At 37.2% G+C, this 17,993-nt stretch overlaps 1 pseudogene; it reads right to left on the bottom strand.

Moving 5' to 3' along the window:
- Positions 1-941: 941 nt before the first annotated feature.
- Positions 942-9,038, bottom strand: LOC142605985 (putative receptor-like protein kinase At3g47110; annotated as a pseudogene).
- Between the last annotated feature and the right edge of the window lie 8,955 nt (positions 9,039-17,993).

Raw genomic sequence — 17,993 nt, 5'->3', positions numbered from 1 at the left:
AGGAGCATTGCCAGACATTTACATGTGGACACTGGACAGAAATTGTGAAGCAAGAGGAATTTTACGGAGGATAAAAAATGCACAATCATATCCATATATGAGGTACACTTAATAGAGCAAGATACTTGGGAAACTGGTGCGGACACGAGATATAGGCCCCCAATTATACACACATATGGGAGGAAGAACAAAAAGAAGACGGCCCAACCTGTGGCCTTATGGATGGAGCCTATTAGTTATTGGGCTTGAGATTAAGCAAGCCCGAACATTTAATAATTAGGGTTTTGTGTTGTTAGGGTTTTGTGTTGTAGCTATTTAAACACTTTTTTGATTATTGTAACAGAGCTTTTGAGAAATATAAAAAAACGTTTGCTTTCTTTTTACATTGGTGCCGACTCCCCTTTAGAAATGACTCCTAGGGTTTGTCCTATCATTTTTCCTCGCCCTATTATTATATTGTGGTTGTCCTACGTCGGTTTGGTATCGTAAGCGTACTCCGATCCATTCAACACCACCGTAGCCAACCACATCAAAGCAAAGCCATCAAAAAAACAAAAGAGAATGACAGTACCTTTCAAGTTTTTACCCCATGAGATTTTAAACAAGCCCAAACCAGTCCCTGCAATCCGTGTATTCCCCCAAGCCCCACATGAGTTCCTCACCCCCAAACCAACAGAGAAGCCAGCGGCACCTCCCAAGTCGGTGACCACCATCCGTGCCCGCCTCTAATCTCAAAACCCACAGCCCACAAAAAAAAAAAAAAAAAAAGGAATCCACGAAAGACCCAGCCACCAACACCCACGAAATCAAAAAAAAAAAAAAAAAAAAAAAAGGAGAAACGAAGAAGCAGAGACCCACGGACCTAGTCACCGCAGCCACCAACCGCCGCGAAGCCCAACCGTCACCAGCCACCAGCCGCCAGCCGCCGCGAAGACCAACCGTCACCAGCCGCCAGCCACCGCGAAACCCAGCGCTTCACCAACCGCCGCGAAACCCAGCGCTTCACCAACCGCCGCGAAGCCCAACCGTCGCCGCTGTTGAAGACTTCGACCACCGCCGATGCCAAGGCCGCGACGAACAGCTCCCTGCTCCGCCGATGACTCCAGCGACTGCAGCTGCTGCCTCCGTCGACGCTCCAGCCGATGACTCCACCGTTTCTCTCTTCCTCTTTTAGTTTCTTTTGTTTCTACTAGCTTCGTTAGTTCAATGTTATGTTCTGGGAGTTGGGTTAGTAGATTTTGTTTTAAGCTGTAGTATTTTACTGTATTTCACCCATAAAAAAAAAAAAAAAAATTCAGGTAAGTAATTCTCAATATAAAATTCATGCTGATACTCATCGGCGTCATGCAGAGTTTCAGGTAGGAGATTATGTCATGATTCGGATCCGACCTGAACGGTTTCCCTCTGGGACCGTTAAGAAATTGCAGGCTCGTAGTGCCGGTCCGTTCAAGGTATTGAAACGAATGGGCCCAAATGCATATGTCATTGACCTCCCTCATGATTATGGTATTAGCTCCTCCTTTAATATTGAGGATCTAGTTGCTTATAAAAGCCCTACAAACCTATTCCCCGATACTCCTTTTGATGAGCCTTTACTTAATCCTATTGATGCCCCTATGCCTACCCCTTTACCCTTAAATTTGCCCTATGCACATAAAGAATCTATTGATGCTATTTTAGATGAGCAAATTGTTTCTACCAAGGATGGAGGAGTTCACCGTTTCCTAGTTCGGTGGTGCGGACGACCAGATTCCGACTGCACATGGATTACTAGAGATGAGCTACAGCGACTGGATCCTGACTTACTGGAGTACTATCAGAGCTCTTCAGCTTTCCACTCGACGGGGTCGAGTTCCTCTCACCCGGGGGGAGTTGGTGCAGACACGAGATATAGGCCCCCAATTATACACACATATGGGAGGAAGAACAAAAAGAAGACGGCCCAACCTGTGGCCTTATGGATGGAGCCTATTAGTTATTGGGCTTGAGATTAAGCAAGTCCGAACATTTAATAATTAGGGTTTTGTGTTGTTAGGGTTTTGTGTTGTAGCTATTTAAACACTTTTTTGATTATTGTAACAGAGCTTTTGAGAAATATAAAAAAACGTTTGCTTTCTTTTTACACTGGTGCCGACTCCAGTCCCTTAGGTGCTGACTCCTAGGGTTTGTCCTATCATTTTTCTGCCCTATTATTATATTGTGGTTGTCCTACGTCAGAAACTAAATCTTGAAAAAAGAAAAAAAAAAGAGAAAAGGAAAGGGGGGGAGGGGGGGGGGGGATGGGGAACTAAAGTAGAAAGGATAAGAAAAGGCGAACATGTATACATGTCTTTACTCATAAATATAACTTGGAAATGAGTTTCAGTAAAATTCCAATCATTGATGCTTTTCAGAATTTTTACTTGTTGACGGAGCTTCAGATTTTCATTTCATGAGTTTCAGTCGAAAGGAATTTACCTTTAATTGAAAGCAAATCCAGGGCAACTCTTCTCATGTCTGTTCTGTCTCTTGGAGATTCTGCTGAACATGCAAGTCCAATTTGAAAGACCAATATCAAGCATTCAGTCTGTTCGCACGTCCAGTCACTCCAACATGTAACTATATTCTTATTTTCTCTTGCTTTGTTGAAAACTGCTTGGTCCACAATCTCCATCGCTCGTCCCAGCAATGCCAACTTGACAAAGTTGTGAATGTTTAAGTCATCTTTGAATAGTTCGTCGGTGGGTCGTCTTGTAGTGAACATTTCCAACAAGAAAATCCTAAAGCTGTATACATCCCCATTAGTTGAAAGCCGACAACCCATTCCGTACTTTGCAAAAAGTCAAAGCACTCTCATACACTAAGAACAATTCTTACTCAATCCTATGATACTACTATTTGGTTAGGGTATATGTACATATTCTATAATAGGCTTCCTTGCTTTGATTATTGATACATTCTTTTAGTAATTATAGAAGGAATTAATTGCCAAAATTTTCTCTCCAATTCCTCATTTTTTTCCTTATCAGTGAATGCTTTTAAAAATGAGTGAAATCGTGACTCATTACCTAGAGCAACATATTCGACGGTTCCCTTAATTCCAGCCAAACTTAATTGATTAAGAAAAGCTTCCTTTCCAGATTTTGAAAGGAGTCTTGTCAAACCAAAATCACTTACATGAGCAATCAAATCATCATCGAGAAGAATATTGCTTGGCTTAAGATCATAGTGAATAATAGGGGTTTCACAATGGTGATGAAGATAAAGCAAAGCCGAAGCCACATCTATTGCAATGTTCATTCTTTGGAGAATGTTTAAATTTCTCAGTTGCTTGAGCTCATCTTCAAGATCTAACCACATCTTCAAGCTCCCATTTGGCATGAACTCATCCACTAAGGCTTTAAAATCTTTGCCCCCAAAATCAATACTCGAACAAGCGGTCACAATCTTAACAAGATTTCGATGCCGGATGTTCCTCAAGGCTTCATTTTCAGCAACAAAGGTCTTGGAAGCTCCTTGCTTTTGAAGGTTGAGTACCTTGACTGCAACAATTGTTTCACTTGGACCAAGTTTTCGTTTATAGACACTACCAAAATTACCTGAACCAATCAAATTCCTCAAAGAGAATCCATCAGTTGCATTGAGTAATTCTTCATAAGAAATCTTTTGGTAGGTGCGTCCAAAGGAGGAAATGGAAAGGCATTTCTTCTTCGACTTTATCAACCAAGAAAGAGTAAATAAAGAAATTGATGTCAAGCAGAAAGCAGCTGCAATGCTTATTGCCAGGATAAACTTAAAAGCAACATGCTTTCTATGTTTCTTGGATCCTTGATTGGGGCATGCTTGCATATGCAGCTCTTGGATGCCCCCACAAAAAGCACTGCTGCCATCGATTTCAATTGTGCTAGCATTTCTGAAGACCCCTTCTACAGGTACCTCTCCCTCAAGATTGTTGATTGACAGGTTTAAATTTTGCAACACGGAAAAATTAACCTTATAGCTTGGGATTTGGCCGGACAACTTGTTGTTGGAAAGATCAAGATATTGAATGCCTTTTAAGTTGCTTAGGTCGGGGAATGGTTCCTTCAAAGGAGTTGCCTTGCATATAAAGTGTTTCTAAGGCCCAACAGCCCCCTAGCTGGGCTGGAATCTCATTGGAAAATTTGTTGTATGAAACGTCTAGTGCAACAAGAAGTTTCAAGTTTCCAACTTCTGATGGTAAAGAACCTGTCAAAGAGTTATGAGTCACATTAAGGACTATAGAAAGAGATGGAAGACCAATAAGTTCTGGGGGTATGGTGCCATTTAATTTATTATGGCAAAGGCGTACATCTTGGAGGTAGCTACAATTTCCAAGACTCAAGGGTATGTTCCCTTCTAAGCTGTTATCGTACAAATGGAGGAGCAGCAAATGAGTTAAGTTGCCAAAGGAAGATGGGATCTCCCTTGTCAATTTGTTTTCACCGAAGGACAGAGCATTCAAGTTTGATAGCTTCCCAGTTGAAGGTGGAAGATTTCCTGTCAATAAGTTCTATTCCAGACGAAGATCAGATAAATTGACAAGATTTGAAATGTGCGTAGGTATGCTCCCACTAATGAAATTCCCTCCTAGCCATAGCGACGTTAATTGGATTGAAAGGTTTGTTATGGAGTTAGGCAGCTCACCTCCAAGTTGGTTGTAGTTGACATCAAGCGTCTCTAACTGGCTGCAATTGGTCAAAGAACTCAAAAACCTCAAATCATCAACTGAATAATTTCCGAGAAGATTTGAACCAACACGAAGCAATTGAAGATTTTGTAAATTACCAAAACTTGTAGGTATGGTTCCTGTGAAATTATCACCAAGGATATCAAGCTGTTGAAAGTATGAGACATTGGACAATGAAATTGGAATGGTTCCTGTAAATAGGTTTAGTCCTATCCAAAGTTTCTGGATATTTTGAAAAGCAATGCCTAATTCAGGCTTGAGGCTACCAGAGAAGCTGTTATTAGTCAAGGCAATATATGTGAGCGATGATAAATTTTATAGGGAAGGTGGAAAGACACCAGAAAGATTATTCGTGTCTACATCAAAATATTTCAAGCTTTTCATTTGGGCTACTGTATTTGGGATTTCTCCCTCCAAATTGTTATATGCAAACGAAAGGTTTTGAAGAGAGGACAAGTTCCCTAGAGAAGGTGGGAACCTTCCACTTAGATTATTGTTGTCAAGAAGTAGTATCTCAAGTTTTGACAAAAAGTCAAGTTCTGAAGGGATTCCTTGTGTAAGAAGAAGATCAGTAGTAGTAGAAGTATCAGGGACATGTGGTAGAGGAGAAGTATGAGAAGTGTAAGGGCCTAATATAGAAGGTTGATTAGAAGTATGAAGGTAAAGGAGATTAGACAACCAGAGAGCATTGGAAGGAGTAGTGACTGGGGAAGAAGACTGATTGATAGAGGAAACAGATTTTGAGGAAGGAAACTTTGACTCATTAAACAGGACATGTCTAGATGTATAGATGTGATGAGAAGAAGGATCAAGGCACAGGTATCCTTTAGAATGAGGAGAGTAGCCTAGGAAAATACACTCCTTGGTTCTGTGATCAAGTTTATGAAGGGAGTAAGGTCTAAGAAAGGGAAAGCATGCACAACCAAAGACTTTGAGCTGGGACAGGTCAGGAGAGGCAGAATATAATTCGGACCAGGGAGAAACAAAACTAAGAACTGAAGTGGGAAGGAGGTTGACCAAGAAAACTGCATTAAGAAGAGCATAAGACCAAAAGGCAGTGGACATAGAAGCTTGAGACAAAAGGGTAATTGTAGTTTCAACAAGATGCCTGTGTTTCCTTTCAACAAGGCCATTTTGTTGAGGAGTATATGGGCAAGAAATCTGATGGACAATTCCATTTTGTGATAGAAATGACTCAAAAACAGAAGAAGTATATTCTCCTCCTCCATCAGATCTTAGTGTTTTTATCTTGGCTGAGAACTGAGTTTCAACCATGGCCTTAAACATAAGAAACTTGGAAAACACTTCAGATTTGGACTTAAGGAGATATACCCAAGTGAACCTTGTAAAATGATCAACAAATAGAACATAATATCTAAAACCAGTGATAGATGTAACAGGAGCAGGACCCCATACATCAGAATGCACAAGTTCAAAAGGAGAAGATGCAACAAATTGAGATTTGGGAAAAGGTAAGCTGTGCATTTTGCCAAACAAACAATGAGTACATGATTGAACAAGATTTGTACACTTATTAATGACAGACCTATCATTAGGAAACACATGTTTGAGAACTTGATCATGTGGATGACCAAGTCTCATGTGCCACAAAGTCTTATTAACATCAATAGACCTAGAAACAGTATTACAGACTTTAGAAACATGAGTATAGTGTTTGGAAGACAAATGAAGCTATGAAGCTCTATGAGGATAGATGGGGTATACTCCATCTTCACTCTTGCCTTGGTATAGAACCTTCCCCGTGGCCAATGCCTGAATGGATAGAATGTTTTTATCAAAATAACACCAACAATTGTTATCTTGACAGATTTTGCGGACAGAGGCTAGATTGGAGGAAATTGAAGGAACTCTAAGGACATTATGTAACTGAAAAGTAGAAGAAGTGGAAGGAATAAGAGAATTACCTATGTGAGTGATAGGTAGATTTTGGCCATTTCCCACTATAAGGTGATCTTGACCTCCATAGGGCTGAAAAAAGATGAGTTGATTGAGATTAGCAGTCACATGGTTAGTAGCTGCACTATCTGCCAGCCAAGGCTGTTCTTGTGCAAGGCAAGCATTGGAAGCAGTAGCCATAGCAGCAAGTTTGGTAGGTGGATGTTTGCCTTGGTAGGCATAATCCATCCTGTGGTAACAGTCTATTGCTGTGTGGCCAAGTTTGTTGCAGATTTGACACACAGGTCTGTCTGTTCTTGGAGCAGATGAACTTGTATTTGATTGCTATGACTGGAAGGGAGTGAAGGGATTGTACTGAGGTGAGTGATTACCTGCACCCCTGACTCCTCTTCCACCTTTATGATTATAGTTTCCTCTCCCTCTTCCTCTCTGGTTGAAATTATGACTGAAGTTACCTCCTGGCCTAGGGGTAGAGGTGGCATCCGGTGCAAAAATTGAGTCTTTAGGCTCAAGTCCTTCATTCAAAGATTCTTCTTCACCATTGAGCATAGTGGATAGTTCATCAAAGCTTAATGGTGTGCTTCTGGTTCTTATAGCTGACCTAAAAGCATTTTATTCCTTTGGCAATCCTTTGAGTGTAATATGGAGTAACTCCTCATCATCTAAAATCACTCCAACAGCAAGAAGCTTATCTCTCACAACTTTGATTTTCTGTAGATAAGCATCCACAGAATCAGCACCTTTCTTCAGGTTATGAAGCTCTCCTTTTAGGTTCATCACATGAGACCTAGAGACTGAAGAGAACCTGTTTTCCAAGACTTTCCATACTTCTAAGGCAGAGGTACATCCAACTGTGAGTGACAGAATTGATGGTGAGAGAGTGGAACTTATGAAGGTTAGTAGAGCCTTCTCCTTAGATCTCCAGAGTGTATATTCTGGATTCACAACTGCAGTGTAAACTCCATTGAGATCCTTGAGAAACTTCTCTGGAACCAACTGTGGTTCTTCAAGCAATTCATACAGAGAATAAGTGTCTAGAATCATAGAAATCTGATGTTTCCAAACAATATAGTTGGAATTGTCTAGTTTGACTGTCATGATATTTGACATATTCGAAAGAAGAAGTGGTTGATTCATCATATTTATTGAAGAATTAGCAAATGTTGATGAGCTTGCACTTGTGGAAGAAGACGAGGCTGATGTTGAATTTGTGGTAGCCATTGATGAATTCTGTACAGGAATCTCAGGCTCTGATACCATGTAGATTTTCTTAAAGGATTGTGTAGTACAATCTTTGTGATAAACTGTTTGTGTGAAGAGAAAATTTAGAGAACAAGAAAGAGAGAGTAACATAGAAAGAGAGAGAGAGAGAGAGAGAGAGAGAGAGAGAAATTTACTAAAGAAAAATTAGACTTTCTTTCTTAATGAAAAATCTATGAGTACAATCATATATATAGCCCAAAACTGACACAGAGGCTTCATAACTAATTAACCCAAATTATACGGATCAATACCGTGAAATTAGGAAGGGAAACTAACTACCCAACTAACTGTTCTTCGCGCCAGAACTGAGGGAAGACTCTGTATAATGAAAACGGCATCGTTCTGTCCTCTGTAGCTTAAATACCATATACATAAAACGGTGTGGTTCAGCTTTAGTGAAACGGTGCGTTGCGCCTCTATTAAAACCAACGGTCATCCCCAAATGTAGTCATCTTCAACCTCACGGCTGTGTGTGTAAATCAATTCTTTAACCTCTTTAACTTCTCTGAATTAGAATCATCACGGTCACGATTACTAACACCTTGCACTAGCTAGTTCTTCTGGAGGTCAAGATTCCGGAGGTTGGAACAGTGAGACAGATTGACTGGAATTTCCCCTCCCAATAATAGATTATAACTCAGGTTCAAATTTTGAATTCTGGTCAAGTAACCAGCTTCCAAGGGAATTTCACTGTGGAAAGAGTTACTTGAAAGATCGAGGGATTGAAGAAGGAAAGAAAGATTTCCAATATAAGGTGATATGTTGCCAACCAACTTTTTTGTTTTGTAAATCCAAACCGATGACTCTTTGGTGTTTGTTGCCACAGGTGACCCCAACCCACTAGCAGAAACGGAAAGACTCGTTCCAAGAAGCCAGGACACTGAGAGGGCTATCTATTATTTGGTACTTGAATTCGAGAAGTGCAAGTTTATCAGTCTCATTTGAAAGTGTGGTAGCCAAGGAAAATTTTGAGACCGGTAAGGAGAGGAACAGAAGAAAGATGGCCATCTGAGAGGAAGAAAGTAACTTCTTCAGAGAGAGAGAGAGAGATGCTGAGATTGGCAGGGAACTCTCACACGTATATATAGAGAACAAACTCAACAACCTTTTAAATGGGTACTGCTCGTATTAATTAATCAGATTACCCATCTTCAATCTTTGACCAAGTCCAGTAGGTCAAATCAAAGATTGTAATACAAATTTTTATTACGTAGTACGTATCTATCTCTTTGTATTTATGTGCAGCTGATTTGATAATAGAAATTAATTTACTGGATCATTGTTGAGGGGAGTGCTCAATGAAATATGGAGGTCCCTCTCAGCAGTGCAGTACATTTTCAATTTGTCTTCTTTTTATTTGTATTTTTATTTTTTTTCATTTTGAATTGCTGAGCTTACTCTGATTTTCAGTTTATAATACATAATTGAAAATTTTCTACGTAAGTTGTCTGCTATCATTTATTTTTTTGAGTTTCAACTCAGAATTACCTTGCTTTGTTCCACCCCACACCAGATCTTTCATCTACTGTCCTAGTTGAAGTTTCTAGAATAATGTGGCAAAATTGAAAAGCATGAGACATAAGAAAAAGAAGTAGGTATTTCTCTATGTTTAAATGGAGGGATAGGAAATGAGAGTAGCGGGAAAGATTGCTGGAAAATATTAATTAAAATCAAGTAAATCCCAGCCACCTTTTCCTGTCATTTCCTCTCCTCGCCCTCTGTTCCAAATATACCCTTAGAAAAAAGTTGGGGAGGGGGAAATTTAAACAGAAGTAGGATACACTCATACACTACATTAAAAAAAAAATGAGAAGATCAATATGGAAATTAGTTATGCCCAGGGAATCATGATCTTAAGACCACCATGCCAGTAGGAAAATATGATACAACACCTTGAAGGAAAAAGCGACTTTTGCTTGGACTTCATGTAGACAAAATGCCTATTGCTGAAATTGTGTAACCATTTTAGTGCTTCAGGCTTTGGAGCCTGCTGATATCTATCATCTATGATCTGATGGAAGTAATGCAAGATTTGCCACAAGTGATCTAAAATTTCGGTCAAAAGGCACACAGCAACTTGATTAATGCCACCTTTTTTTTTCAAGGCAGTTATTTCAGTGTTCACAAATTTCTTTTGAAGTTAGAAATTGCCTAAACGTATTTGGACTTAGTTACTTATTTGATTTTGAAAGAGTATTTGATTTTGTTACATTTTATGGGCTTCTTTTGTGTGTGTGAGAATGTAGAGTCTATTGTATAAACAATGTAGTACCTGTTAAGGAAATAATTAATAGTTCTTGTGTATAAAGAAATTCATTTCAATCCTTGCTTTTTCCTATTTCACACAATTTACCATATAGTAATCATAGCGTGCCTCATACATCTGCTCTAGACCAAGTAAAAACATTGGTAGTTTATTTTGTATTCTGAATTCTTAAGATTAAGAAGCTGGAACCAAGCACATCCACGGAGAAGGTGACAGCCTCTTCAGATAACTCTTCTAATGTTATTGATTTATTTAAGTTGCATTATCATGACCTCCGAGATTTTGATAGAAATGAATCAGCTTTTGAGGATTAGGTGAAGTCTTTGAAGAAGATTTTCAATTAAAAGCTCGTCAAAATCTTTTACCATTTACAATTAATCTTGCAGATAGTACATTTTGAACCATTCATAGCAGGGCATAATTGATGATCAACCCAGCAGTTGACCAACTAAGCTAAGACTCCCTTAATACTGTGACTTTGTAATAAATAAGTAGAAGCAATTACCTTTGTAAGAAAGTATCACTCGCCCCTTTCTAAATATTATCGCTGACATGTTTACTTCACATCATTAGGTCAGTGATTATGATGTGAATAAGGTCAAATTAGAAAATTAGATTGATGAACTAGCATGAGGACTACAACGAAAAGCACTGGACAATTCACAACCATTTGTACATAAGTGCAATTAGAAAAATACATGGCACAAATCACCAGTGCTACGCATGGGATGTGAATTTTCTAATAATTTAAGAATTTTGTCCACTAATATAAACTTTACAATTAATGTCTTAATAAGTTATAAGATATAAGAGAAACAAAAAATTAACCTAAAAGTTCAAATCAAACTTTTAATTGTGATTTTTTAAATTGTGCTTTCAAATAGCATATTTTAAAATCGCTATTTTTTATTAAAATAATGCACACTTTTCAAATAGCTAATTTGTCAATGCTTGCTTTAATCTTTAGTCGAATTTGATGGATTTATGTGATGCATTTTTTTCAAAAAGATAATGCATTTTGAAATATTGTTACTGTGGGGGGTAAAAGGACCCAAGTGGGCATATGGGCATTTGGGCTGTAACATGGAGGGCCGACCTGCTCCAGGATTAAGCTCTATGAGTTGGCCCATACGCCGAGGGTCCGAGGATACAGCCGAGGGAGAGTTTCACCTCGGACAGATCCAAGAGAACTCAAGATTTCATTATAAAGGTCAAGGCACAACTCTGGAAAGACTAGTGGTTAAAAGGGGACATCCTGAATCTTCTAGATGTACCAGTATTAAAGAAAATATCAAGAGTAAAGGCTGCCACCTCCGCATTAAAGGCTCTGCACCTACCTCCCTGGCCGCATTAATGGGGAGGTGACCCCTGAACAGTGAGGTGGAAACTTCTAGTCACTGTTCAAAAAGTAGTAGGGAAGGAAGTATAAAAGGGGGGTAAAGGCCAAAGAAAAGGGGGATCGAAAAACGAAGAAAGAAATTAAGAAATTTTAATCTTGAAAGAAGAAAGAGAAATAATAAAGAAGTAGTCCTCGGCTCGAGTCCGAGGAGATCTATTTGTCATTATCGTTCGTTATTTACTTGTGTTTGTTCATAAAAGCCTGTTATCAAGCTCCCAGTACTTCTAACCTAGGTTTCAAGCCCACACTCTACAAATTTTATTGTTTAAGGCTCATTGGGCCTGAGCCCGTGATTGTCTTTGGGTCCAGGTGCAATTGTGCACTTACAGTTACTTATTAGGCAATTTGTTGGTAATTGAGTGAGAGATATGTTGGTAATTGAATGTGAGATCAGTAGTTTTTTTTTTACTAGAAGGAATACCATGAAGTTTTATTAATCATTGTGCTGGAAATCAGCTAAAACAAATTGAACAACATTGGATGGAACACTCTCCATCCAAACTAAAAGTAGAAAAGAAAGTCTAGCTCTCTTGATTAAGGCATCTGCAACCGCATTACATTGCCTATAAGAATGAGAGAAAGAGACTCTGAAAAGAGTTTACAAAGGACACAACATCCTTAATCAGGGGGCCATACATGGAGCCAAGATTAGTACCAGATTTTAGGGAGCTTATAACAAATTCCGAATCACCTTCAAGGACTATTTGGTGGAGGTCAATTTCTCTACCAAATAGAATAGCAAGTTTAGCGGCCAGGAGCTCCAGAGCAGCCACTGAAGAAGGTTTCTAAATTTTCTCGAATAGGGATGCGTAACTTCACCATGGGAATTTCGAATGACAACTCTAATTCCGGCCTCATTTGTGTGGTCGAACATTGTCTCGTCGAAGTTTACTTTGAAGTAGCTCATGTTAATAGTTTAATGATTGCTTGGTTGTATACATTGAAAAAGATGCAGCTAATAACATTGATAATGAAGCTATCATATCATACGATGATTTTAAAATATGAAAACTTGTGAAAAGAAATTTTAAAACTTTATGTATTTGTGTGTGTGTGTGTGTGTGTGTGTGTGTGTGTGTGTGTGTGTTTTGTGGTAATGTTAATATGTTCAATTTTTCTTTTCATTAATTTTTTAAATTAAGTTTTTTAACGACCACCTTGAACAAAAAAATTCCTAGAGCCGCCACTGAAGATGAAGATGTATGGAGATAGAATAGTCATGCAAAGAGTAAAAAATTGAGTTCTAGTCAAAATATTTAATGAGACTAAGGTTAAGGGTTTCACACACACACACACAAAAACTGAGTTCTGGTTAGTTGAGAATGGTCATTATTTCAAGGAAAATGTTAACAAGCACAGTAAGGTGCTCGTTAAGGATGAGTTACTGTAAGGTCCAAGAAATAAAAAATTGATATGAATTGATGAAGGGACTAAAAATACTATTAAAGTGACAAGTGGAACTAAAAAAATTAGCTTCATTAGCTCCACTCCCTATAAATCTAATTAAAAATCTGACATAAAGCAAACAATTTTGACATAAAGATATTTTTTTACTGGTACCTTACAGCGCTCATCAACATTGCCATTCTTTCAAATACAAATAATATAAGGATAATGCTTGCAAAACCAAGGAAATTAGGAGTTAAGAATCCAAGAAGGAATGAAACAATCAAATGTCAATTGTGTGTGTAAACATCAAAATTTATGATGCATTCATAGACGTTCAATTGATCATGATCGTGTATTTTTTTATAAAATTAAGTTATAATTGATGATGTGGACAATAGCAGATGAATTCAAGCCATGTGGCAACATCAAATGATGAAGGCCAAGTGGCAACTTCAGAAAAAAAAAAAAAAAAAAAAAGAATGTTCTCATTAAATGCACAACCAAAATTAAAGTCAAATTTGTATTTAAATTCAAAATTTGTAATTAACTCTCAATAAATACTATGAGAAAAAAAAATCCAAATTAAAGACCATTGAGTTGCCTATAAATAGAGGCTTCTCATATGAGAAGAAAAAGAAACTTAGAGAAAAAACCTACTAACACTCTACCAAAATATAGAGTCATCTCTAAGTCCAAAAGAGCACCCTTGCTCCCTCAAAATCAAGGCTTATTTCTACATCTTCAAATCAAAGTAGAGGTTTTCCTTCAATTAAGTTCGAGATCAAGCCAATGGCCCTCAACTTCAAATCAAAACTCAAGTACATCCAATCACTCAACCAACTTGGAGACATCAAAGTACGATTCAAGATCAAGCTTCATAGCCCTTCGAACGTAAAGTTACTCGGAGATCAAATCAGAGAAGTTTTATTATATTCTTTCATTGTAAAGAGTCATACAGAGGATTGTACTCATATATATACAAATAAATACTGAAAGCTCAAATATGTGTGAAAACACAAGAGCTATTTAGACCCTTAAATTAAAAAATTACGGCTCAGTTGATTTTACTCTAACTTAACTAAGTGCGGAATAGAGTAAATGCGAGCAAACAAACAATAAACCTACTCTAAGCCATATTTATCATATATTAACAATAAAATGAAAGTTAAAAGAGTAGGGAAGAAAGATGCAAGCACAAGATAACACCGAAACATGTTATCAAAGAGGAAACCTCAGAACTCTACGAAAACCTCTTCGCCGCCCTCCAAGCGGTAAATTGATCTACTAGAGAATAAGTTGGAATACACGAATAACAAAAAATTTTCAAAGCCTAGTCTACCCTATGTACTTGAGCCCTCCAACATCATGATGGAAGGCAAAAAAAACTTTCTCAAAATTGAAAAGGAAAAAGAAGTAGAAAAAGTATTCATTCTTAAACAACATTTACTTACAAAATTTTTTGCATCATCAAATTACATTAGAAATCGACAAGGTTCTAAAAGTAACTTTCATAAAGTATAGACTTTCTCACCCTATATCTAAAAAACATGCAACCTATCTAAAAATTTATAAATCAAGGAAAAAAAATTGTTAGGTTCTAAAAGTTTAGAGCAATTTGCAAATCGTGAACACAAACTTGTCTACATATAGATCCTAGAGTCTATAGGAATTATTAGACAATGCTCAAGTTGATACAAGTCAAGATTCAAGAACATACAAGCTGTAGAAAGAAGATTTCGTAATCTGCCTGGTTCAACTGATCGAAAGACAGGCTTGACTAATCGAAATACGTATCTACAGAATTTTAAGTCATCCCAAATAGCAGTTCAAGCCCATTAAGGATTAGGGCTTCAGATCTACTTCTTCTAGTATATAAAGGAAACCTTAAAAGGATTTTTAGAGAGAGAAGAGTGTGCCTCTTTTGTAGATCTAGGGTTTTGTACCCCAAAGCTCTCTAGAGTTTTTGATGAGTTGTGTGTTGAATCAGAACTATCAAGAATTAAGATTCACATCAAGAACTTGATGGTGAATTCAGTTGCTGTATAAAGAACTTTCAATAATATCCAAAACCTTTGAGAGGTGTCTCAAAGTCACAAGTAGGAGAACTTATGGTTGTTACAGATCAAAGAAAGAAGTAGTGCGTGGACTCGGAGCTGTCATGTGGTTGTGGTAGTAAGTTTCCTATACGAGGTAGCAATAGGATGTTAGGGGTCTAAGTTCTATTGTAAAAACTTCAATTTTTTCATAGTGGATCTGTTTTACCTTGAGAATAGTTAGATTAAATCCTCCCCAGGTTTTTTACCGGTTAGGTTTTCCTGAGTCATCAGATTTTTGTGTTCTTTATTTTCCACCGCTTTACATGATATGACTTTATTATTTTAACCTAAATCTGAATAATAAACTTAAGTATTTACTTGGTTAATTAATTAGGTTAAGCAATCTAGTTTAGAGGGATCTAAGACCTAACAAGTGGTATCAGAGTGGGTTAGCTCTTGATTTAGGTTATTATACCTAGAGTTGATCCTTGATCCATGTTATTATGGATAATTTGAAATGTCTTCCTACTCATGTTTGTGATGATTTGAATAAAAATGACACTATTGTTTTTCTTGATCTTTTTGATGCTTGTGAGACTCTTTGTAAGGAATTATCAAAATCTTTGAAAAATTGCTAAGAAATTTAAAGAAGAGTTAAAATTTGCTAATCTTGAAAAAGAGGAATTGATTCTGAGATTAGATGAATCTAATAAAAAGAATGAATTTTTGAGAAATCAAATTTTCTCTCAAGATGAAAAGCTTGGAACAAGAGTTAGTTGAGTCTAAAGCTAAACTTGAAAATCTGACTAGTGCCAAGCCTAGTGTTGATAACAGAATTATTTATGTTTTCCTTAAGCCTGAAGCTGAAAAAGGTTATATCCCTCCTTTCAAGAGAAATAATAAAGAAAATGCTTATTTTGCTAGGTTAGACAAAGGTAAAAGTTCTGATGTAGACATTAAAATTTCTAAACCTATGTCTAAACCTACTACTAGTGTACAAAAGAAATTTGTTTTTGTGCCTTCTTGTCACGTTTGTGGTGATGTTGGTCATATTAGACCAAATTGTTTTTTATTGAGGCAAAAACCAAAATTTGAGACTAGAGTTGCTGTTAGGAATACTGATGTCCCTAAATTTGTTCCTGTTTGTCACTTTTGTGGTGTCTCCGGTCACATTTGTCCTAATTGTGATAAATTGTAATTTAAACACTCTGTATTTCAATCTAGGATATGTGATAATATTTCTCCTACCATAAGTCCATATAAATTGTTTCATATTCTTTTGAAAGATTTCAGCTTGTTGGCTTGTGAAAGGAATTTGCAAGATTTCAGTCTTTCTTAGAAGATTGGTGTAATTCCTCAAATACATTCTACTTCTCATGAATTTTCACCTACAAAGCCAAAGACTCGTGCTATATGGGTGAGAAAAGACTTGCTAAGGTGAGTGTTGTTTACTTATCCCTGATTTAATTCTTTCAATTGTTTGTGGACATGTTTTATTTCTGTTTTTTAGGTTGTTTTTTATTAAAAAAAAAAAAAAAACCAAAAACATTGAAAGATTTCAAAAAGACAAAAATATTTTATTTTGTGTCTAGTTTTATTTTTCTTGAGAATTACATAAATTATGATATCTCTCTCTTGATTTAAAACATGCTTGACATTGTGGTGAAACTTGAATAGTATGTATTACTCAACTAAGTGCATAATTATTTTGAGATAAATATGATTTTGTGTAAATGTGATTAATATGCTTGGAATTGTAACTAACTAACTAACTAAATCTCAATACAACAATTATTATCCACATGCTTATAGAGGTTCCTAACATTTCTCTCCCCTTGAAAACACCTTGCCCACGAGGTGTTGTGAAATAGCATCTTCATTAAAGGAGATCTTCCAACAGACCAATACCTTAGTGACGTTTTGATCACCATATTCATGCACCATATTCATGCATTTCTCTTTAACAAGCGGTCCCGTGCACCTGAAGGTTTCTTCTTTGTAGATCTTCAAACTTTACTCGAATTCTTGAGCCTTTAATGGCTCTTCAATTTTCAAGGTCTCATTGGTTCTTTGAACCTTGAAATATTCTTGTATCCCCAAGACCTCATTTGATTCTAGAACTATTAAAATTCTTGGCGCTTGTATCTTGGATTCTTGGATTACCGACACTTGGATTTCCAATTCTTGAATCATAGACTCTTGAACAGAAGCCTCCATTGGTGTATCAAGAATTGGTTCTTGGAAGATCATCATCACCTTCTTTGTTGGTTCTTTTGACTGAACTTCAAGGGCAGCATGTACGTGTATATCATCATCCACTTTGATACAGAAATCAACATCCTGGCTTGCAATAACAGTAGTAGATTCTTGGAACTTGATTTGTTCTTCGAGTTTCATTGAATCAAGAGATTGTAACTCTTCTTTGGATATGTTCTCAAGATCCACTTGCACTCTTGAAAGTTCTTCCTTCATGGCCATGTTAGATTCAACCAAGACCTTGACCTTCTCTGAAATTTCATTCACCATTTGTTGTAAGTCCTTCAAGATTTCTTGTCAGTCATATTCACCAATCTCGAGATCGACGGCTCTGATACCAAATGTTAGGAACCTAGAGAGAGGTTCCTAATGGGGATGGGTATGAATTGTAGGGGGATTGATGGGAATTGTAGGAAAATTGACTTAATTCAAGGTAGTCGCCCTCCATAGAGAAAGAGAGAGATTAAGAGAGAGAGAGAGAGAGAGAGTGGGAGATGCACTAATGCACTTAGAAATTGGTTTATTCTTCATTCATATCTCATATTAGATTACAATCATGTATTTATAGGAGACTAGCTCTAATCTCATTGGCCCACATGGCCATATTCTATTGTAACTATTATTCCCCACGTGCATTAATAATTCCAACATGTAATGTTATGAACCTTGAGGTTCCTAATAGGGATAAGTATGATTTGTAGGAGGATTTATGGGAATTGCAGGGAAATTGACTTAATTCGAGGTAGTCACCCTCCATAGAGAAAGAGAGATTAAGAGAGA

The sequence above is a fragment of the Castanea sativa genome, chromosome 8 (assembly GCF_040712315.1).
Source record: "Castanea sativa cultivar Marrone di Chiusa Pesio chromosome 8, ASM4071231v1".
Lineage (NCBI taxonomy): Eukaryota > Viridiplantae > Streptophyta > Magnoliopsida > Fagales > Fagaceae > Castanea > Castanea sativa.
Note: the sequence above shows the minus strand (reverse complement) of the source record. Positions and strands in the feature narration are given on the sequence as shown.